The 25,276-nt window shown below is 34.8% G+C and overlaps 1 long non-coding RNA gene across 1 annotated transcript; it reads right to left on the bottom strand.

Annotated features, from left to right (window-relative positions):
- Nucleotides 1–14,405: 14,405 nt before the first annotated feature.
- Nucleotides 14,406–19,455, bottom strand: LOC128807290 (uncharacterized). The gene is made up of 3 exons (XR_008437102.1): nt 19,337–19,455; nt 16,550–16,629; nt 14,406–14,654 (listed from the first exon to the last, which is right to left on the bottom strand). It is a non-coding gene; the product is annotated as an uncharacterized LOC128807290 (long non-coding RNA).
- Nucleotides 19,456–25,276: the final 5,821 nt, after the last annotated feature.

Below are 25,276 nucleotides of genomic sequence, written 5' to 3'. Positions count from 1 at the left end.
TCTTCTGTGTTATACCTTAATAATCTGAACAGCTTCAACTATATTATTTGGGACTGTACTTCAGGTACAAAGCTAAGTCCAAATGTAAGCTAGCAAAGCCACAGATCTCCAAGCAAAACAAATTTCTTTTCAAAGAAAAAAAATCTCAATCAATACAGAATATTGCACATATATTTTTTTGCCACAAAATCTCTTCTTCAGTACCTAGGGGGTGATATTTTTTTACCATAGTTGGACAAATTCTTTGTAACCATCTCCTTGCAGTGAAATATAGCTACTGCACTTCCTAGAATACTAGATGCCACAGATCTACCTAAATTATCATTGAGAGAATTCTTTTGAGCATGGCACTATTTTTATTACATGTATTCCAGGAAAATTACATTCTTTCTCTGTTTCATAATCTGCTGATACATTACCTCTTCTATTAATGGTGTCTTGGAAACATATTTTTGTCTCTCTAAGGACTTTTGTTCTACAGTATAGCAGCTTTTTAAAAGAAACACAAAATCCAAAATCACCCAAAACCACAACCAAAATGCATGTGTCTGATCCACTGGCATCAGTATTTCATGTTCCCAAACAATTATGAGATCTATCTTATCAATATCTGATTTATCCAATATCTGATTTATCTTCACATCTAGCTAAAATCACCTGAAGTAGGAACAATTCTCTAGGTTCCCAGTCTGAACCTTTGCATGTTATCAAGACCAGGGTTATTCTTCACATTACTTACTGTGTCTTCAGACAGAGCACAGGTTGCTTTCCAGTATCTATGTATGCTAGATTTAATGTTCAATTTTGGAAATGTATTTTTCTTGAGTAGTCTCTGCCTGTAAAATTGTTGTTTTCTCCTGCTGCTTCTCCTTTCATGCAGAAGAGGAGCATTTCACTACCTTGCAGATAAGTGGTGGGTTCCACTAAACTCTTGGGGATGGTGCTGTGCAGGGCCAGGAGGTGGACTTGATGATCCTTGTTGGTCCCTTCCAACTCAGTTTATTCTCATATTTTATGAGAACTTAAGTACATCTCAGCTGGCACTCCAGTAGCCTATCATGCTTAATAGGCAGAATTAGAATCATGTCACTCCCAGCTGAGTATCCAAATAAAACACTTCAGTCTGACTTACTCTTCTATTTTCTATTTTATGTCCACAGAAATAATGAGAATGGTTCAATTTTAAGAAAGGGGTTGAAGATCCTATTGACCCAGGAAATCTTAGAATCTGTTATGGAGGTCATGAATCCTGTGCTTCATCTCATATGAGAATCAACAGTTATTTCCTTAAATGGACTAAATAGCAAGACAATCGAAACATTGGACACTTCCTATTATTTCCTACTCCTATTTCCTATTTTTCTTTAACTCTTGAAAACAGGATGTAGATACCTAGTTTAAGACTGGAGCCTTCTCTGCAAAGGCTAAATGTTCTGTGTTTGAGAGAGGAAAAAAACAAAAGAAGAAAAGAAAATTCAAAGTGTGTCTGAAGGAAAACTGATTTCATAACTTCCAATGTGCAACTCCCAGTTCTGCTGCAGGTCTTCTGCTAAGTCTGCAGTTTTTGAGGCCCTATTCAATGACAAAAATGGCAGGAAAAAAGCAGTCTAACTCATATAACTGTAAAAATCTTTCTCACACATTAATTCCATGAACAGTTGGGGTTAAAAAACAATAAAACAAACAAAAAGCCAATGGTGTAGATGGGACATACAGTCTAAGATAAGGAAACAGGAATTAGATAAGCTTATCTACAATATCAGACCCCACCCTCAGTAAACTAGACCTTTTCTGCATATTTCTCCTTCCCTTTACTTAATATGGAATTTAAATTATTGCTTTATCACTATTTATCACTTTATCACTATTGTTGCTTTATCAGTATGTACTGGAGCCTTTGCACAGCGTGCTGTTTTCATTGGGAAGGCAGAAAACTGGATAGTAATTTTATCATAAATACTATCTCAAAATCCACATATAATCTAAATAAGGTTAAACAGATAAACAGAAATGACATTCATCAAATTTTTGAATGGCCAGTTTTACAATCTTTAAAACTTTCTCTTCAGTAATTGTCAGTCGGTAATAAATGAGTAGATATGCCTGGAATCTTTAAAGGAATTTTGAAAAAAAAACTTATTTAAAACACTATAAGATAAATAAAATTATAGTGGGCTGTCTTAGATGTTTAAGATGCCTGTTACTTATTTGATTTATTTAAAATACAAGTAAAGTTACCTTAAAGAGCACTGCAGATTAAAAAAGCACAGTAAGCTGCACTGAGTGGACAGAGATATTGAATCTAAAAGCTTTATGTGTTAATTGTTAATTTTGGATAAAACCTATTTAGCTAATTATTTTCATTTTCATGACAAAGTATTGTTTTTTGTTCCACTACCACTTCTGTTTCTGACATCTTGTCTTGCATCTCCACTTCTGGCATTCCACATTTGCTTCAGCAGACCCCTGGAGATTAATTTACATTGTAGTCATGAACACCCCTCTCAAGGAGGATTAGGCACTGCTAATGCATTAGACACTGCTAATCTTCTCTCTACTGATCAGGATAGGACCCAAGGGAATGGTTTGAAGCTGCATTGGGTAGAGGGGTGGGGATGGGAGGGGCAGTTAGATCAGACATTAGAAAAAGGCTCTTTGCCCATAGCGTGGTTGGGCTCTCAAACAGGCTCCCCAGCACTAAGGCTGCCAGAGTTCAAGAAACATATGGACAACACTCTCAGGAACATGGTGTGAATCTTAGAGTGGTCCTGTGCAGGGCCAGGAGTTCAAATTTAATGATACTAGTGGATCTTCCATGGATATTCCATGATTCTATAAATGACTTAACCATAGCACCCCTCACTGGGCTAGAATAGCTGGAAACAGCTAGAAAATTTGCTTAAATTAGTATACATGCACAAGCTGTTATGTAGATAAGGAATTAGAACCTGGAACATATTGGGGTATTTTTCCTTCAGGGCGCAAAAAGCAGTGTGCGAGAAAAGTCAGTAGAGCCCATGTTTCTCTCTCCTCACAGCTGCTTACCCAAAGGAGAAATAGTTGCTGTCATATATGAGAAAAGAGTGGGTAAGAGTGGGGGATCTTGAGATGTATTAAATTTCAAAACCTATGTATTGCTTTGAAAAGGGGTGTGGCCAGTTCATATTCATTATAGTTAATCTGAAAATGAGTGATTAGTGACAAGATGATATTCCCAAAAGACTTTTGCCTTTTAAACATCTGTTGCTGGAACAGGCTGAGTTCCTCAATATGAAGGGGCTGACTGAACTACAGTCTACAGTGTATGCCAGCTCAGTTTCATAATGGTGTAGCACATCTTGATTAAGAGTTTGCTCTAATGGAAATAAGTGCTAAAACATAGATCCCTGACTTTGTCAAGTCCTTCATTTCCAGAAAGGGCTTTTCAGAAGAAATCCTTCATTGTCCAAAACAGATAAATGAGATTCACTACATAAGCTGGGCTTTCTATTCCCCTCTTTAATGCACTGCTGGTTCCATTTTATTTTGGTTATTTGATTCTGATCACACACGATGCACAACCAGACCAAATGGATCACCTAATCTTTGATAACCTCTAGATATAACTCCCACACTACACAAGGAAAAGCTAATTTAAAGGAGCAACTTGCACATTCTCTTGGCATTCACGCTTTCCCTGGAGGTGCCAGCAATGAGTTTCAGTTTGCTGAGACTAACTCTTTATAGTACTGTTGATTATTTACAAATCCCTATACAACCATAATCCATTTTATTTCAGCAGCTGTTATCACCCTATTGTCCATGAAGATACACTCAATTCTGAAAACTGCTAGTCTGTGGGTAATTGTGAAAAGTAATCTAAGATCAGTAGGTGCCTGGGTTTTAGTTTCTGCTTTTTCTTCCATGATTTAAGACCTTTAGGATACTTTCTTTGACATGAATAATAAATTGTACTTGTTATCATTAAAAGATTTTTAAATTCCAACCAATAAATGTTTAATTGTGCAGAATTTTCTTTTGGTTTTGGTTTTGGTTTTGTTTTAAGTAATCAAATGTACTATTTCAGAATATAAGGATACTCTCTAGTTTTAATATTATGTTCTTATTTCTTAGGTGCTATTGTAATACACATACAATATAAACAAAGATCTTAATGGAAAAGAAGTGCATATTTTTAAGCGGCTGTTTACATAATTTAGAACCTACAACAGAAATGTTTCATAAAATGTATGATGCCAAAACCCACTTCCTTCTGCTCATACTTGCTAATGGTTAGGAAAATTATTTATTAATGACTTTATAGTAAGTCATATCTGTTGTATTCTTTAATGAAGCTTAAGCACTGGCTAAATTTTCTAAATGGAAAAATAACTAAAGATAATAGAAGCAATATGAATTCAAAGATTATTTATTCTGATAGGAAACTTAGAATGTGTCCACATTATCTAAAAATAAATAGAACAGATTTTTCTTTATTGTCAACACTGAAAATGACATTAAGGAATTATCTCAGATTTAAAGAAGCTAAAGAACAAATAAAACTTCAAGCTCGACTTGAAACACAAAGTATAAGCACAAAATATCCATCCACATTAGCAATGGATACTGTAAAGCCAGGAGCTTTTAGAGGGTGCATATTCTTCTGAGTGTGTTTTTGCTTTATTCAGAATTTAAATTAAAGATAATGTTACAAACAAGAAAAATAGAAAAATATAATTTTTTTTTTTTTATATTTTGGGTAAAGTACATTTGATGAGTAGCCATTCTTTAAGACAAAAAAGATCTCCTTTTGTGAGTGAGGAAGGTGTCATTTAAATACTGATGATAATGGCCTACAAAAAATGAATTATAGTATGGGAAGGATAGTTTACATGAGAAAGGATAAACACATAGATTCTGTAATGCAAACTTTATTTTGAAGACATAAGTTGTTGAGGATGCAAACTTCATGAGTTCATCTGAGACAGCAGTCTTCATGGTATGCAGTGTTATCCAGATCAGAAATTAGGTCACAATCCAGAAATCCTCAGTACCCCCAGTCACCAGAAGTTGGTAATAGTTTTTCTGTGTAGCACCACTATTCCAATCACACAGTTAAGCACCCACAACACCAATCTAGCTCTACAGTCAGCTCCCTAACTACAGATGTAGAAATATTGTATTCACATGCAGTCTCTGTGTTACAGTAAAAAAGCCAGTATTAAAACATCTGATATTGGTGGATTTTATTACTTTTTCAGATTCACAGTATTAGCTACCATGCACTTCTAAAACCCTGTTGAGACAAAATGTTATTTAGAGGGTTATTAGGTGAGATCTAGAACTCTGAAGATTTTGTCTGAAGTCAAATTAATGTTTAAACATCTGTAGGTTTTGTTTTCTCTTTTTATTTTCCCATTCTCTCTCTTTCTTACAGCCAAAAATTTTATCAGCTAGAGCCATTCTCAACTATTTCTCTTTATAATTTATTAGTTATTGTTAATTGTAGTTTTGCAATTTCAGTAGCTGTCTCTGTAGATAAAAACTGAAGATTTATTTGTAATTATCCTGCAGCATGAAAATACCTTGTATCTTATTATCCAAGCTATGTGGCAATCTGCTCTTTCATTTTCATAATGTTATAAAGTTTGAAAACTTCAGCAAATTCATAGTTGGAATTTTTTTTTTAAACAGCTTGGTTTTGGGTTTTTGTTTTTTTTTTTTTTACTATGGAGTCTCTTTCCAAGGTAAAAATTAGAGCATTATTTTGTTAATAGAAAGGAACAAGGAACTGATTTGATTTCATGCTTAGAAATTTTTTCCTAAAGGAAACCTTGCATAACAGTTTGAACAGTGAAATGTTTCTAAAGATACTCCTTTTTGATGAATCATGTGTTTGTAACTTTCCTTGGGTATATTTATTCATGGCTTCCTACTGCCTTTTATCACCTCATCAGTAATCATCTCTTGTACAATGTCATTGCATGAGTGTAGCTGCTCCAGAGATGAATGATGCATTTTCTCTAACATTTTTTCTGGTTTTGCTTCCATGGGCCCTACTGGATCCTCGATGAGTTATCATAGTATCATAGTCTCTTTTCATATTTTGCTGGGTGACTGGTGGTTTGGCAGTATTTTTCTCTCCCAAGTCCCAGATTTCTAGGACAAACAGAGAACAAAAGTGTTCATTTTTCCTATACAAAACAATGCCACAGACGTCCCCCATTTCAAAAGAAATCCATTAAACTATATTTCACTTTTGGGCTAAACTGTCTGCTGAAATTCTTGCAGATTCTGTTCTTGATCCTGCTCCCTCTGGTATTCACAATGTCTCTGTTTCCTACTGCTTAGTCCCAGGACACTAATAATCACTGCCAGAAGCAAACACTACAGAGAAACCCTTTTTGTCTGTTATCTACTTCAGATCCCAACTCCAGGGCTTTAAATCAAGAAAATATCTTCTGACCTTACCTTATTTTTCTCACTGAATCCCATGCATTCTTTTTACTTTGCTGTATTCCACCAACTTTTTTAATGACCTCAAGAATTTACAGCAGCTCCTAACAGCTACATAATGCCCCCTCCCGGTTTTTCCACACTCTGTGTAAAACATTTCTTGGCAACTTACCTTGGCATGCAGTAAAATCGTGTTTGGATCTGAAGCGGGTGGTACATAACAAATGTCTGACAAAAATGTCTTTTACCAGGATCTAAAATATCAGTACAGTCGTGTTCCTTCCCAGAATGTTTAATCCGTGACTTTCAGATATCTGAAAGCCAGGAAACAAGGAGTTGATGCATATGTAACTTAAATTGGTGAATATATAGAAAGCGAATGCTAAAATATGAGTGAAATATTGACTGTATTCTTCCTCCCTTGCTGGCAAAAATCCACATGAATTTCAACTGGATTCACTGTGCTCAGTGCAGGGATATTGAATAGTGAAGGGATTAGCTGGAGAAGCTTGGCAGTGTAAGGAGATCTGGGTCTGAGCCTGTACTGGCTTTATTCAAGGAAAAAGATATGTATGTGTGTCTTAATCCAGTATCAGTGCAAAAAAAATCAAGCCATCTCTTGACATAGATCTTTCAGTGCCATGAAAGTAAAAAATCCAGCAGAAAAGTCAACTTAATTTATGGAAATGTATAAAGGGATTGTAAAGCACTGCCTATTTGGGGTACTTCCTAGTTGTAACCCCCTGTTACATCTGTTAGGGATACCTTTAACCAACTGTGGTTTATTTAGCAACACTTTTACCAGTGAAAAGGTAAAAAAAATTGTTAGATATCATTCTGTTTGTTTTCAAATCAACCTTGCTGGCCAAGACTAGGTGTGAGTCCATATAACTGTGGATTTCTAAAGGCATTGCTCAAAGATGGCAGACTAATAACTCCATGTCCTGTGATTCGGAATTTTCGCAACCTTAACTCAAATTTAATGAAAAACTTTCTTTTGTAAGAGAATGTCTGCATTGAATTGAGCGTCCTTTTAAAAGACAAACAGGGCACCTGCTTAATAAAAAATTGTAGTTGCACCTGCCTGTAAATCCATCTGCAACAGAAATGTGGTTCGGTAACTGCTGCCATTCTTTCCACCATTCAGAAAAATCTTTCCATTGGGAACTCTCACCACAAATTTACCTATGAGCAGAACTGTGAGTAGATTTCAGTCATTATCCAATACTAGTATTGATAAATTTCATAATGATTTATGCTCATCTTATTATTTTGTCTGCATGCTTAAAAGATCCAGATGTACAGTAATGGGAAATTTGGATAGTACCAGAAGGGATGTGTCACAGAAATCAACTTTATTCCTGTGTCATAGATTATATAGACCTTAATTAACAGTTTCAGGGAAAATATGGACAAGGATTAACTTCCAATATATAAACTCTATCCAAATTCCCAGATAGTAGTAACCTGTCTTTTGTACTAAGAATATCAGATGGAAAAGCCATGAGATTTCACATTTTGCCCAAAAGAGGTCCCATTTGTGGAATGTTCTTTTTTCTTGAAGTCAAGAGGTCTCTGATACAGACATTATACCAGAACCCTTGGAAGTATTTTACAGTCTTGTCTAAATCATCTGTCTCACAATCAGCTCTTATCAGTTTATTTCAGGGGTCAGCTTTTAATTTTTAAGGTATTGCAAGCACATTTTTTTTGCATAAGCCAAAACCTGCAAAAATACTCAGAAAAATACTACCTGAGACCCTTGTAAAACAATATTTTCCTAAACAATGCTAATATGTCCCCACCTGAATTTTTTGGTCAAAATACAACTGAATGTAACATGTGAAACCTTGTACTTTGACATGCAAAGCAGGAGAAAGTCCAAGGCTCTAAGTAACAAGATATGTTAGTGTGGGTTAAACAATGCTCAGATAAGGAAGTAACCAAACTAGGTCTCTCAAAACACATTTGGTTATTCCTACATGATATTGCATCATGCACATAAATCTATTAAAATAGCTTCAGAGGAGAAAGCCTCTTTATGGATGCTCTGTGGCATATTTCCAGTGGTCCTAGAAAATGGGTTGTCAGTCATGTGTAACCACATTTAGATGTAAACAGAGAAAAAAAATAGTGAAGCATTATACTAAATTTCTCATAAAATATCAGATGAAATAAGCCTCTAATCATTAAACTGTGCAAAGGACCCAGGGAAAAATATAAAAATATGCTTGGCAAGTATCCCTGCTTTATTCATAATGCTTCTATTTATCCACCATGTTTTTTGTTTTTTTCAGAGAGATGTATGAAAAGTTCCTGATGTACAGGAACTGTAGCTGATTAAGAAACTGCAGGTAGTGCAAGATTGAATGGATAAGTAACTTTCATGCTGCCAAAGGTTCTGACCTGACAAAACCCTGAAACTTCTATTACTCTTGTCACTCAAATCCACATGCAACCTTTGACCAGTCTCTCTTTCATTCCTATCTTGGCAGCTTAGCCTCTTATACTATGTTGAGGATGCTTTTAATCTTTTTAAAAACAACTGTGTTATCAAGTAAAAAAGAGATCAGTTTTCAAAACCTTGAACCAAAATTTATCCAACATTCATAATGATGAAATCCACCTTGGACCAAGTCATAGTTTGTAAATGATGCAAACTGTGCTCACACAAACTGACCATTGCAACAACTTTCATACTGTTTCTGGAAATGAATCACACTTTTCCCTGTTTAACACAGAAATCTCTATATGGAAGCCCCAGGCTACATGATTTTTAGATGCATTTCAAAAGCTTGCAAGTTTAGGTTTTTTATTCCCCAGATTTTTTTTTTAAGCAGAACATTCAACTATGAATTAGAAACTGACAAGTCATAAACTTTAATGACACTTCCCCTCAATTTATAAAGCTGGATTATAATGGCAGAGATACCATCAATATTTGACTACTATTAATCCAAGTTCTACTACCCAGGATCAAGGAACATATTTCAGTTGAAAGTATGATGTTCAAAAAATCAAAACCATTGTCACAGCCTTCAATTACTATGATACCCACATTTTGGACAGCCTTGTTTTCTGATTTGCTCCTTTGCCTCAGATTAGATTGTTGATTGTAAACGTTGATTCATGAATGACTTATTGCAATACTCTGAGATTCTTGAAAGAGTTCTTCAATTCAAAAAACCCAGCAAACCACATTTCTGTTTGCACCCTTTTATTCTGCTAATCCTGACGGCCTTGATCATTGTGTAACTCAAATCTTTCCCTGTTGAGCCATTCCTCTAGATACCATCTATAAACGTGCCTGTTTTTCTACAGATACTGTATCTAATGAAGCCCCTGCAGTCTCCAGTACTGTCAGCAGGACACCCACACTTCACCTCACAGACAGCCTTGAAATTCTCAGTCAAAACACAAAGAAATTTGTTATTCTGAATCTGGTTACCCAAATAGGAATTTAAATAAGATGATATATCAAAATATGTTACGCTATGATATCTACGTAGAAAAGTTTTGTGGTGCCTTTCTGAGCTCTAACATATTTCTTATACTTTAAAAGGTTACTGCAATAATCCAGTGGGAAATTCAGTGTTGAACTGTATTGTTTACTTTTGCCTGAGGACAGAAATTAAGAACAAAAAAAGGAATTAAAAAATGTATTCTATGTCAAACTCTTGATATAACTCTTAATTTTAAATTATACCATGAAAATGCATAGAATGTGAGATGGTGCAGAATATTTTGCTACTTGAAAGATGGCCTAGTCCTCACTTATGAGAGACAATAATAACAACAGTAACAATGTTTTGATAAAAATTATTTCAACAACAAACTCCCCAATGGATTTGGCTTTCATATCTCCTATGGAACCCAGTGATACTGCCAAGAGATCAGGCCGCTTTTATTGAAAAGGGAATCTTAGGGGAGCCTGCTATGCACTGGCTGTGACTGCTAACTAGTTTAATTTCATACTGGTCCCCTAGAAAACTCATTATGGAAACAGGCACTCTGACACCACTATATTTCCTGTTGCCAGTATAGAAATCCTCATTAGCATCAGAGTTACCCCTTCTATTGCTAAGGAATTTCTGTGAGGGAAAAACCTCCAACAAACAACCCACTAAAAAAAAACCCACATCAAAAACCCACAAACAAACAAACAAACAAACAACCCACCAAAAAAAACCAGAAAACAAAACAAAACAGCCACACACAAGAGAAAACTTTGTATGCTAAAGCCTGTTTATCTGGAGTTACTTTCTTTCTCTGTACTTATGCTCTTAATAGAGCATATGGAGTTCTCTCAAAGAATACAGCTTTATCACCAGTAAACTGAGACTATTAAAATCCCTCCACTCACTAAGAGAGAGGATGCTATGTAAATGTAAATATAAAGGTCTTCCAACTATTCCAGACCATCCCAATGGAAAACTTATTTCATATTTCCCCTGTAAAATATTTATTCACCTGTTTAAACATATAATGTTTGTCCTGTTAAATGAAATGTTTTCCTATGAAAGAAAAAGCCACCAAACCTTTTTGGAAGAATGGATGTATTTCTGTATAAGAGCAGGTAGACACAAAAGCCAATTGCTTAGAAAATTTGCAGTTCCATGTAATCTCTATAAAAATATGGCATTCACCATCCAGAACTGGAAAACAGAAGAATGACTTTCATGATGGCAAAAGGCTAAATATTCTATGAGGCACAGTTTTTCCTCTGCGATTATACCTGCCTGCTTGAAGTGGTTGCCTGTCTTTTGTTGGTTTACAGAAATTCCGTCCATCTGTAGTAGCTGCTCTAAAATACCTTTGATGTCTAATCACTGCAGCTTGATTTTTCTTACTCATTCAAGCATATACTTCCTACAGCCTCATATGTGGAAAGAACATAAGGATTTCCTTTCTCTTTTACTTCTATATCTCTCCTTTGGTCTGCTTCTGACCTCTACACATAGTGATTCCAGGGTTACCTAAAAGCTTACTGCATTCATTTCTTTGACAGCATTTTCATAAAATGGTGAGATTATGAAAGATTGAAGAAGTATAAAAAGCTACATTGCAAAGGGGACCTTGTCACTGTTACTTAATATTTGAAATAATAATATTTTCACTGTAAAGGAATGTTCTTATAATCATCATAAATTTGTATATTGAGTCTTTCTTGATGCAAAAAGAATTGCTTGCTCTATTTGCAGTAGTTATATGATTTCATAATTCAAATTTGCCAATTCAAACTGTAGAAAATTATACATGAATATATGTATGCTTATACATGTATGAATGTGTGCATGTAAATATATAACAGAAAAAAAGACCCTGCAACATAAAAACTAAGTAGTACTTGTAAATCATGTTCTGGCTGAATATTTCTAGGGAAAAAATGAAAAAGTATCACTTGGAATGGAAATAGATCTTCTTATAATATGAACTATTTATTCATAGAAACGTCATAATAGTCATAACAGTAATACCAGCATGCTAAGAGCAAATTATATTTAGGAGCAAGTCTGACCTTATTTGTCACAGTCTCATTTTTCGCTTTCAGTTTTGCTAATAATAATTTTCAGAAAAACAGAAGAAAAATTGATGTTGTAGTTCATCAAAAGCTAAGCAACTGAATATTTTGAAGACAGCTATTATTTCTTATTGAAACTACCTGTGTGTCCAGTTTAGGAAATATGTGACAGAACCAAAGGCTTTTAAAACAAGCACTGTTCTTTTGTAACAGGTACACACACACACACACACACACACACACACACACATACACACATCCCAAGACAACAGGCAGAGCTATGGACTCCATGTCTTTCAGCTGTTTAACTGGCTCTTTAACTCAAAACTAAAGCTGTAAACTTCCTTCTGAAGAGAGGCATGGCAAATTATGCTCCTCCCTTGACTATGCTTTTCCTTGGAAGGAGAAGAAAACACTTGTCAACCACCTTTTCTTCATGGCCATGCTTGTGAAGCACATGTATTTCAGTATGTTGTACAGATGGAGCAGTCTGTCAAGGACAGAAAGAAATTATTAGAATTAAATTAAGGGTAACTTAATTCAACTAAGGGTAGTTGTCTGTTTAACACAGGACCTGAGAGAAAACAGATTTGGATCAGTCTGTTTTTTCAATGGATATTTTATTTGCATGATAGGAAGTTGAAGATTGGTGGCCATACATCAGTTATATGGGTATGAAAAAAAAGAAGCCTGAAAAAGAAGTGGGAATGTCTGGTGTTCAGAGAAAACTCCTAAAAAAATTAAGAAAATAAAGATCCCGGGAAAGGTTTAACTATCCTGATCTTAGAAGATGAAGAAACTCAGCATGAGCTATGCCACCCAGCCATGTGATGGACTATTGACAAAGTACTGAACATTGGGAGGCTGTGGATAATCAGCCTGAAAAGGGATCCTTAGATTCAAGAACCTGTCTGGTATTTACTGAAAATGTGGAGACTTTTCTGAACTCACTTGTCCTTTGTACATGCCAGGTTATTGCCTAAAACATTAATATCTGCATGCAGTTTCTTCTCTTCATATAAATAACATAAATTCTTGCTATAGAGAAGGAAACTAAGTGTTCTGCAACTAAAATTCACCCCTGTGAAGAACCACAGTAAAGGTGAATTCTCTTCTTCAGTTATTATCTATACATATGTGGAAAATTAATTGCAACAGGAGATGTGAAGACAGACCTTTTCTGCTTGTACAATTGTCTCATGTTTTGGGTATTAATTTGAGAGAAGAGGCAAAAAGATTAAAAAAATATTAGTAAGTAGAGCATGAACAGGTCTCACCTTGGAAAAGAAAAACATTTCCATAAGGAAAAATCTGGCATGTATGTTATTTCAAATTATTTTGATTGATTTGAACTTGGCAATAATCTGGTTCCTCAGAATGATCCTCTTCTGTTCTGCTGAGTGCCCAGATTTTAGTTCTGAATTCAGGATGGTGCACTAGCTTCTTGGAAGAAAAAAAAAATTATTTTCTTTTTTTGCTTTCTCTAACTCCAGTGTTAATGTCATATGTACTGATACAGTACTAATAATGTGACAAAAAAAAACCCCAAAAAACAAAACAAAACTATAGCATTCTGTAATAACCTCAAGACAGAGAAGGTCCAGAAAGAACAATGTTAAATAGGGCAGGCTTCTACTGACAAAACTTACAACCAAATTTGCTGTGGAAGGAATTTTGTCTCATTAGAAAGTAAAGTGCAAGAGATTTGTTAAGATGAAAGATAATCTTTCCTACTTAATAAAAACCAAATATAATAGTTGCCATACCAACTTCACTCCAAGAGTGAAATTACTAGATATTTCATATTTCTAATTCTAACACAAACATAACTTTTCTTTTATAAAATGCAAATCACTGTATATTTTCCACAGTTTATGCTGGATACAGACAATAATAATGGCCTGGAATAAAATAACTCTTACATTCAGCGCTTAAGAATAAAAGGGTAATGTTCATTAACTCTACTGAATAGTCTTCTGTATCTAAATCTGCACTTAGTCCTGATACCTTTATTTTTCTCCTTTAATATATGAGTATGCTTTCACTGAACCACATCAAATTCCTGTATTTTTAAGTTGGACTTGTGCTATTAAACATAGAAGGTTCAAGTTTGCCACCTTACTGTCTTATGCAAAAATATAAAAGAAAAGGCTTATTTATGCACATCATTTCCCATCAGCCTCAATGCTAAGCAAAAAATAGCAAGAAGAAAAAACATATAATCAGGGCACATGGAAAAAAACCCAAACTTTTCTGTGCAAATGTTGCAAGGTGATATTTCTGACTGGCAAACAGCTGACAGTAAAATACCTCACAGTGCTTTCATTAGGAATATGCAAATTGTTAATACAAAAATTTTCCAGACCATTAAGCATGCTAAAGTCAACAATGATTTTATTAAATCATCCCAAAAACTGACAGGAAGGTTATGCAGTGTCTGAAGGACAAATCTTATGTGCTTACAATGGGTGAGCACTGTCATGAGCAAACTATACTGGAAATGGATTTCTCAGGTAACAATAAAACTGGAAATACTACAGGCTCAACTGATAAAATCATGCAGAAAATTCCTATAAACATATACACTGCAGTATTTTGGCTACAGCTGGCTTTGAACCTTAATTGCATCTTTACAAACAATTCGTTGCTGTCAGATTTAAGCATTCTGATTTTTTCAAGGGTAGGAAATCAGCATGATCTGCAAGGAAACAGAAACTTAATTTCACTAACTCATGACCTCTTAGATATTATTAGCATTTCACGTGTTCCCATTCCATTCAAATCATCACATTCCACCGAAAATTTGTTTTCTTCTGTAATTACTAACTACTCTTGGAACAGCAGAAGCTTTGCAATAAGTGTACATTGCAGAGAGGTAGGCAGTGATACAGTATGCAAACTCTCCTCCCTCGTTGCTAGTGCTTGGGCTAGAAGTTTGTTCAATCAGTAGCCCTAACTGATTGTTTTGGGGCTTTTCCAGGCTTTTCTTTTATAAACTGCTAACAAGTTGATTGCTCCTCAGTTAAAGGCTTATAGGATAAAATAATGGCCAACAGTCAAGTTAGCTATCTCAGAAGTGACGTGAAAGCTGATCAACTTTCCATCATTATAGAAGATTTCTTCAGGACAGTGCTGTAGGCCAAAGAGGTGGCAGAAACAGGTATGGCAGAAATACCAGTAGTACATTACTGTAGCTGAGTTAGACACTCTAAGCCATCTTTAGAATTGATGGATGAAACTAGACACCTCAAGGACAACTCACTGGAGCAATTTTGGATTACTATATTAAGGTGAGCTCAACCTTTTCTGTAGCGTCTATTTTTCCCAGTTGACTAGATGGCATAGCTAAGGTGGATAGTTAAGACTAAATTTAGTGTCTAGTTTTCAAACATTTTTTTAGAAAAAATATATACAATCCTGAAGCTCACCCTGGAATATACTAAATTATTTGTCCTTTTGATAAAAATATGCCAAGCACATGCTCTGGAAATAACATATCTGAAGGGAAAGCAATCAGAATTTGAAATACAAAAAAAATCTTAATTTAATTTTCCATTGTCCTAAGCATTTTTTACCTCATGATGCCATACACCCTTCTCCATGCTCTTTACAGTTTTGGCAGTTTTATGTGTTTGTATTGTATTTACGTGTTTGTATTTTCAGAAATTAACAAAATAATTGCAATCTGCATATACCACTTTTACACTTCACTTTTACACATTAGTATATTTATGTTCCCTGCTTTGCTCTATACCAAGCTCAGATTATCAGGAACTGACCACAGAAACCTCCCAGATCTCTTTTCATGTGGAAACAGTTACACTGATGCATGTGATTGTATCCATAGCTAAGATTGGTTTTTCTTTCTATGTGCATTTCTATGCTATTATCAGTCTTGAATTTCATCTGCAGTTTTTCAACATTCATTCACCTACAAGTGTGAGCTTTTATTGTGTGGAAATACTTCATAAACAAAAATTTTTAAATGGTTTTGAATTGTTTTTCAAATTCAGTACTATGTAAACATTTATTTCATAGATGTTTCTATCCAAGCACCTGTCCCTTAGTTTGATTTTTGTTTGGTTCTTTGGTTTGGTTTGGTTTTTTGTTTTTGTTTGGTTTTGTTTGTTTCATTAATTACCCATCTGGCATAGTGCTATTTTGATGATTACCAAGCTCCATTACCATATTAGAAAATATACTTATAAAAAGTTATACCATAAAATAATAGAGGTAAACATGAAGATTTACATTCACCAATTTTATAATATATAATTATTTCATTAATATAGTTTATAGTGATAGAAATTACAACTTTGGGAATCGATCTTGATACTTGTTAAGCAGAAAAATCAGGCACTATTTGGATATAAATTATTGTTTTTATAGTTTTCAAAATTTTCTTCAATAAATATGGGTTCATCTGTTAGTGATCCCCTACACTTTTTCCTTAAAAATGAAATTCAAATTTAAATTACAAAATAAGAAACTTCTAGAAGATAATGGTAAATTTATTATCTTTGAGGCAAAAATCAAGACTATTTGTAGAATGTACTTATCTTACTGAAGAAACAAACAAAAGCTTTGCCTTACATTTCTGAAGTCAAGATGGCCATTCCTTTTTTTACTGAGAGACATCCATTGAAATGCTTTCTTTGGGTATGACCAAAAACCTGTGATGCATGATGGATTGTTCAGCTGATTTACCAGCTAACAAAAGAATGCTACAAGAATCCAGTCACATCAACAGGAAAAATGTCAGTCATTTTACCACAACTACTTGAAAATTAGGCATGAAACATTTACGTCATCATGGAAAATATCTACATTCAGATATTCATTCCTAGTAACTTGGAAATATGGCAGTTACTTAAACTACAGCTACTGCATAACCAGGCTTATTTACACAATTATACATAATACCAATTTAACTTCATTGTTGTTTCTCAAAATGGTATTTCTGCTCTTAAATCCAGAATGAGACCAACATTTTAATTTCTGCTCTAAATAACACAGAGGAGGACAACGTTGAATGTGGCTCTCTGCCTCTCAGAGAAACATTTCTCTGATGCTCAGCTGTCCCTTTCCTATTTATTCCTCTCACAAAAATGATTCACACTTGTCTTGACGAGGGATTCACAGTCTCCCAAACACCCTGAATCAATCTGTTGTATGAAGTATGTTCTGTCCTTGGTGAAAAGGATTAATGCAAAGCAAATGTCATCACCAAAACTTAGAGCAACCCCATCCAGTCCTTGTCAGCGCATTTTGCCCTTCTCGCTTCATCCACAATCATATTTGTATACTTCATCTGAACATGTTCCCTGCCTTTTAAGATGCAAGGACAGAGAAAGGTTTTCCAAGTTTCACTGTCAAATAATACCACCTGTAGAAAGTGCCTGATTACAGTACAAGGCAGTTTCTCTTGCTATCTCAAAATATCACATAAGCCCAACAAAAAAAAAACAAAAAAAAAAACAAAAAAAAAAAAAACAAAAAACCAAAAAAAAAACCAAAAAAAAAACCAAACAAACAAAAAAACCCACCAAAACACCCAAACAACTCTAGCAGCAAGCTGTTTAGTTCCAGGATGGAGTTCTTTCATATAAAAAAAAAACAAAACCAAAAAAACGTGGTTTTATAGTGCATAGGATCAATATTTGTCACTGTTGAATGAGGTAGAGAACTGTAGACAGTTGAGGAAATTAATTTAGTTTCCTCAGGATTTAGAGTCTCCAGGACAGCAACTCACAAAATAGTAGCAAGCAGAATCTGGACAAAATCCATACTCTTAATAAATTACTGGACTGTGTGGCTAAGGCTGATCATCATCACCTCATCTATGCAAATCAGAGATCTTTTTAAGCAAGACATTTTAAAAACCTTTTATTACAGTATACACACAGTCTACTTAAGTCAAGTTTATTGGGATTTGTGCTTGTAACTGGCCATTGGAAGATGCAGCACAGCATCTTTTCTCCTAGTCACGAAGGAGATGTGGATTTCTCAGGCTCATCAGTACATGATTGCAGCCCTTTGGGCTTTGTTCTGAAAGAGAAGTCCTTAAGGTACAAAGCCCTTATCATAGATTTGTCCTCAGATTTTCATCTTTAGATGGTAATGCAGAGCCTAGAGCTGTCATTCTAGAGCTGTCATTCAAGCTTTTTCCACTGTCATCTTTGCTAGTAAATAATGTACTTGATTCAGTACCTTTGCAGCTTTATATGGCTGTCAATTCACTAAAAAATAATAGGTCAGTGCTCTTGCCAGAAGTAAGAGAGAGTTATAGTGGGGGATCATCAAAGGAATCAAGTGTGTTACAGTTATATCTTATCCCTCCTTCCTAGCCTGGGATTTTGATTTCTCTGCAAACATTTCTTACAGATTTGCTTATCCTCTTGAAAAATTAGAAATAACATTTCTCAGAGAGACACTATAAAGCCATATCCATGAGATTCTAAAACCAGCAGGCCAATGATTTACTTTTCAATGACAAAAGGCTTGATCAGCTCTTCTTCACTTTAGGCCATTATTCTGTGAAGTACCTCTCATTCTAAGTCTCAAAAATCATACTGGAACTGAAAGGTAAAAGCACGGCATGGAAAATGACCTACCAGTTCAGCCCTTTACAGATACACATTTCTACTGCAGTCAATGCACTTGGCTGAGGATGTAGTCACAGCATTAACTTTGTCTAATTGAAATAAATAGTATAAGTGTGTAACGTGATGATCACCTATAATGTTTTAAAAAGTGATTTAACATTCCTTTAAATAAATGCATCACAAACCATCAACATGGAGTGTTGTGAGGAAAATTACAACAAAAGAGATTTTTTCAAGAAGTAACAACAGTGTTCTGTATTTTAAAAACACTATTACAACTAAATTGTAATATAGTTACAATTAATTGAAATTAATATAATTAGATTTTTTTTTATGTATCATATTATTTGTTTCAGAAACCTGCCAACTGCAAAATCTCTTGTTGTTCTGTTGCCCTTAAAAAATTGACTACAGTAATTTTCAGTCAAAGACTCACAAATGATACTAATGGTAGGAATTGTAAATTTGAAAGATACAAAATTATGACTTAGAATTAAGTGATAATATAAAAAATCTATAAAGAATGAACTAAATGGCAATATTTCCATGCTTATATTTTGAATGTATCTGTGTAGAAGCTGTTCTGTTTTACTGACGTATCTCTAGACTAATTTATTCCTTGGAACTGCTATTTAAAACAAATACCGAAAAAAATGTGATACCATAGGATTGACGTCAATAGACCTTCCAAAGATCTACTGTGGGCCTAGGATGAAGGTGTCATTGCAATCTGTTGTATTTATGAAAGTCCTGTTTAAATCTTCTGTTTACTTACTTCTGTTGTTCTGGGTTTATAACACATTCATAGTTCTCTCTTTGCACCTCTGTGATCTGGTTTCCTCTTCTAATTTCCATTTCTGCTCTGGTGTCCCTACAGCATTCCCTTTCTAAAAAAAATCTGCTAAACATGTATGTGTAGTAGAGGGTAAAAGAATAGTTTACTTCAGCTGTGAATGGGGAAACCAAGCCTTTTGTGCTACCTTTGCCCAGTCCTTGTTATTGAAACCAGCCTGATGTTATCTGCTTCTATCTCCTTACCTATTCATGTTTGAACACTTTTTGGATTAGGGGAAAATGACCCAGTAGTAAAACCTTATCTCATTTGTCTATGTCTACACTGCTGAATAAAGTAGGACTAGAAAGCAAGCTCAAACCCTGAACTCAACCATTCATTCTGCTTAATAATTGACATACTCTATGGCATGGTTTTCACATGTGCCCCCTTATTGTTCTGGAAAATGCTTGGCATTGCAAGAACCAAGGGCCATTTCCCACCCAGAGTTCTCTCCACCCTGCAAACCTTCTACCTCCTCCAGCACTAATCCAGCAAGTCTTCCACCTTGAATACACCTAAAAGTCCTGTCTATGACACCTCAGAACCTTTAACAGATGGCCTCAGTAACAAGCTCTGAAAACAACATAATGGGCTTCAACATTCTTTCATTAGTTCAAACATATTAACTGAAATATAAAGAAAATCGAAACTCATTACTATATCTTGGGATCCAAGGATACTGTCCCAGGCACAGGCCCAAGGCTAAGAATATTCCATGGCTGTGGCCCGTCTATATCAGTGGTCCTTAGAGCTGAAGAGCTGTTCCCTGGCTGTTACAAGTAGGAGGTGTCACCAGCTGTTGCAGGGGTGAAGATGCAGGTCAACGTTACTGCTGGTACAGAAAGTCACTAAACTTGTCAAGGCTTAACTATTTATGGGTCACACATTCTTAGGATGAAGGCCTGGAGGGAAATAGAGTTTACATGAAGGGTTTGACCAATCAGTTTTCCTTTTTTTTTTTTTTTTTTTTTTTTAATCTAAAGAGACTTCACTAAGCATTTTGGATTCAGGTGCTAAATTCTTTCCTTAGGCTAAACCCATAAATAATGAAGAAGGGCTCTCAACTTTTTTAAAGCACATCTAATGCTACCCTTTGAATGTAGCTCACTATACAAATATGTTGCAGAGAATTATGTCTTTCCCTTCAACTCCAACAAGCTTAAATCAACAGCTTTCATATCTCAAGTAAACTGCCTCCTAATGAAACAATAGCTTAGCTGGGGCTAACAGTGATATCCAACGCACCCAGCTAAAAATGTTAGCTTTGGATAGGTTTCATAGTGGGTGAATAATGTTGTTGGCATTATTATTTTGTTTTAATCCTACGCTAAATGTGATGTGCATAAATTATCTAGGGAGAGATTAAACCTATGTATATTGCCTTCCACCAGGAAGCTCCAACCTCTAAGCAGTGTGACAAGTGAATGCACCCCAGTAATCACATTTTTTCCAGGCAACGGTTTCTGAAGGAAGCAGTTGTGTCTTGTCATAGGTTGAACTCTCTCGCCAGTTCATGAGACTGTCCAACAAGCAGTTTCTGGATTGGATCTTTTGAGGAACAATCTTTAGGTTTCTAAAACATAATGGAGTTCAAATGTAGAAAAGGCAGTGCTTTTCAAGACAAAATAAGTCTGCAATCATAGACATTACTACAAAGCTCTAGACAGAAAAAGAGGGGCTCATTACATACAGACATCTCCAGATTCAAAATAGCAGAAGAGTATGTGTCTTCTGAAACATTTTGATCAGTTTCAGGTATGGAAATATAGGACAGAAAATTCAATCTACATGCATCACAGAAAATCACTTTTAAAGGTCTTAGCAAAAGACATTGCTCCATAAAAATAATATAAAGGCTACTATCTGAATTAGAATAGCTGTAGGGAGTAGGAAACTCAGTGCTGAAGGAGTTAAGAATTGTATTTTTTTTTGCATAGGAAGTTGAAGGGGAAAAAAGCAGGGAGAGAATCTACCTGGGCTCTGCAAATGGAACAAAAAATGATCAGCTTTGGAGAGGATAACTACTTGTCTTTTGGCAAAATTCTTATGGCATGTTTCAAAAATTGTTCTCTGCATGAGACATCCCAAGATAATTGCTAAATCAATGGTTGCCTGCTGTGGTGAATGGCCTCAGTTAAGAACCAGGGTAAACTTTTGATGAAAAGATTGATGAAAATACTTGTGTTAATACATTTCTTAATGGACAGCTTTATCTAACTACATAGTGGAGTGAAAGAAAATATTTCACTCAAATTTACATCATGAGGTCTTTGAATGGATAAGTTTTATCCTTTCTTGAGTCAATACATAGCTAATAGGTCAATAACTACAGGAAGCAACTTGAAGCTTGAATACAAAAATGAAAACATATATTCAAAAAGTTAATTCAGAGCTTAATTTTAAAGCAATGTCAAAATAACATAAAGATTAATATGTAAGGAGAGTAGACAAAAAACTTGGATGTGGCTAATACTGTATCCCATTTCAGTAGAAAGAGATCATAACACTTAACAGCTAAGAGAAGCTCTAAAATGCATCCATTTGGCGTGAGGATCTTTGGGAAGAAAATATTGAGGAACTCTGGGAAGAAAAGTTCATTTAAATGTTGATGTCCAAATCGTAAAAATTATTGAAACAATGTAGTCAGAAATAGCAGATAATTATACTTGATTGTGAAAAATGTCCTTTGAAATCCTCTTTCTGAGACTTACAGAAAGAAACCTCTGATAGTACTGCACATGCACACTTCCTCTCCAAGAAATTTTAGGGTCTCAGTAAGACACTTTCATGACTTCCCTAGAAATTTCAAAACTGCATAATCAAGAGTTACTTTAGTTTAAACAAATATAATTCACATCATTCATGTTCCTTCTTTCAAAAAAAGTTTATGTGACACTAATGGGTTAAAATGGCCTCTTGTTTCCTCTTATTAATTTGGATTTAGTTTAGGTTCTAATCTCATCCACAAACTGAAACCATCAGATTATGAAAACTCATTTATTCTTAATTTTCTATGCGTAACTGTACATGTGAAGGTGGGACAGAGAGAAAGAAGACTTTTATATTGAGAAGGTAAAGTAATAACATGGCAGGAAATAAGATCTGATGTAATTCTGATTGATGCCCCTTTCTTCAGTCTACAAAACACTGAGGTACATGACAAAGAAGACAAAATCTGTCCAAAGAAAGTTAAGGAAGTCACTACAGCCCATAAGCATAGGAATACAGGGAACCGCTGCTGTATTTGCAAATTGCCCTTTTTCATACAGTCATGTTCCAAATTTGCAATGCATCGGTATCTTCTTTTTCTTTTTTTTATTTCCCCTGAATCTGCATTTAAGCTGTTCAATTCTTAAAGTCAAATGTATTTCTTTTGTAAGTCCAACACTTGGTGCATTTGACAAACTAGAAATATTTCTTCCCCCCTTTCCTGTAACTGCAGTAATTAAGTAACATGATGCAAAATGAAACATACTCCATATCAAACACCCTTATTGTGCTAAGTGTGGCCAATGGTATCTTTTATTTCTGCTCCGTCTTCATCCATTGAAGGACTGCAGCTAAGGCTGATGTCAGATGAGAAGACATGTAGAGATGATGGTGATGATGATGATAATTTGACAAAGTATAAATTCTTCCACAAAATGTATTTTCAGTCCCTTCAAGATGATGTGAACGCAAGCCAAATGTGCTCATTACCAGAATTTTCAAAATTTCATTACATACACACAAATGAAGGACTATTATTATGCCTGTTTAATCTATTGTTCCTGACATTCATACAAAATATGGCAGTACACAAGTCAATTCCCAGCTTTCTCACAGATCCTGGGTTAGCATCTTAACTTCAGGGTACAATGCAGAGATGGGGAGAGCATTTTTAGCTTTAACTCTGTTGTATTTTATTTGTGCTTCTAAATCCAGTGGTTCTGGAAAGGTTTTCTGAACCCCATATTATCAAGCTATTGCTCCCTCTGACTCAGTGATGTCTCATATAAAATGGAGTATCCCCAATATGTGGATATCCTATCCATAAATTTCCCAGCCTTCACACGCTCCACATCCCACCTGTTATGGTTCTTGCCTGAACTCAGGTTTGTTCTCTTTCTGATTGAGGGTAGGAATGTGAAACCAGTTTATTTCATAGTTTAAATTATTAATTTCTCCTGGGGCTATAGATATTCTGACAATAATGCAGAGAAGAGAAGAGAAGAGATGAGATGGGGGTTTTCTTAATTATGGTATAATTGTCCTCTTTTCAAAACCATTCACAACTTGGCATTTAGGATCAGAGAAGTTTAAGATTAAATTCCTGTAAGCTGAACTGAAAACTAAATCTAAGGTGCACAGTACAAATAGATGTTATAACACTCAGAAAGAAATATTTGTCTTTCTCCAGCAGATTTTTCTGAATCTGGTCCATCTTCTTTGTTTTTTCTTACCTGTGTTTCAAGAAAACTGTTTATACAAAAAAAAATCCAAGAATTCTGATGTAAGAAATCTCTTTCTGTATTGGAGTAATATTTGGGGTAATTTATTGGTGGTTTTTTTCTGAATATTTCATTTTGCTATGGGTATGGTAATAATTTTTATTGTGAATGAACTCAGAATTGTTCAGATTGGCAAATGAGTGCTGTTCTAAATCTTAATAATGAAAGATCAATAAGTGATTTTGTGACTTGTGGCCACAAGACACCTTAGTCTCAAACTAAGTGATTTTTTTTCATTATTCTCGGATCTAAAGTGGAAAAATAAAACTCCAACCGCAAAACACTTGTTTTTCAGAAAAAAAAAATTATTTATATTGCTTAATTTGGAAGCTAAATTAAAAATCAATTCTTTGCACAGCCATAACATATAATCAGTCTCATTGACATAAAAGCACTGAAATACACAAATTAATTGAAAACTATATTCCTCTGTTATTGCTGAGATCTGTCACAAGTAATTTTAGAATCACTTATTGATCTTTCATTATTAAGATTTAGAACAGCACTCATTTGCCAATCTGAACAATTCTGAGTTCATTCACAATAAAAATAATTACCATACCCGTAGCAAAATGAAATATTCAGAAAAAAACACCAATAAATTACCCCAAATATTACTCCAATACAGAAAGAGATTTCTTACATCAGAATTCTTGGATTTTTTTTTTTTTTTAAGGGTGTGCTGCTTGTTTGGGTGGCCTTTTTAAAATGTTTTGAAGCCACAATATCTTCAATGCTTTTGTTCAGGATAATGACAGAAATGTATGATAAAAGTACTATAACACACTTCTCTGAGACAAAAAATTAACAGTATAGTCATATGTGCACAACAAAACATGAGTGTTGGTTTATAAATAAGAAATCAGTCTCATTGTGTTTACTCAAAACATGACTATAATTATAACTTTCTCTCCTTTAAAAATTCTCACTGAGAAATGAATGGAAATGGAATTCATTATATATACATCCAATTTACCTTATACATCCTTTGAGTGTCATTGCCTTATTTAATCTGACAATTCTAAATTATCCATATCACTACAAGATGACTGGTAGGCAGGGTTTTTAAATGAATATTACTTCTTTTACTGTATTTTTGTAACTCTGGTTAGCTAATTTTTAAGAAGTCTGTAAGAAACTGAGAATATAGATGTCATATGTGAGAGAAAAAAACTCACTGAACACAAGTATTTCCTATCAAAGCAGAAAATAGCTGAACATTGGCTATTTCTACCTGTGCCAATTCTGAACACACTCAGCAAAGAGATGTTGCACACATCAAAAAATATCTTCTCCATGAATATCCCAGCTCAGCTGAGGGCAGCTGCATTGCTGGCCTGGGTTCATTAGCCATAGCTTTGGGCTTGCCAATGAATAAAACACTCCTGTT

The sequence above is a fragment of the Vidua macroura genome, chromosome 5 (assembly GCF_024509145.1).
Source record: "Vidua macroura isolate BioBank_ID:100142 chromosome 5, ASM2450914v1, whole genome shotgun sequence".
Lineage (NCBI taxonomy): Eukaryota > Metazoa > Chordata > Aves > Passeriformes > Viduidae > Vidua > Vidua macroura.
The sequence above is the reverse complement of the archived record's forward strand: the minus strand, read 5'-3'. Positions and strand labels throughout refer to the sequence as shown.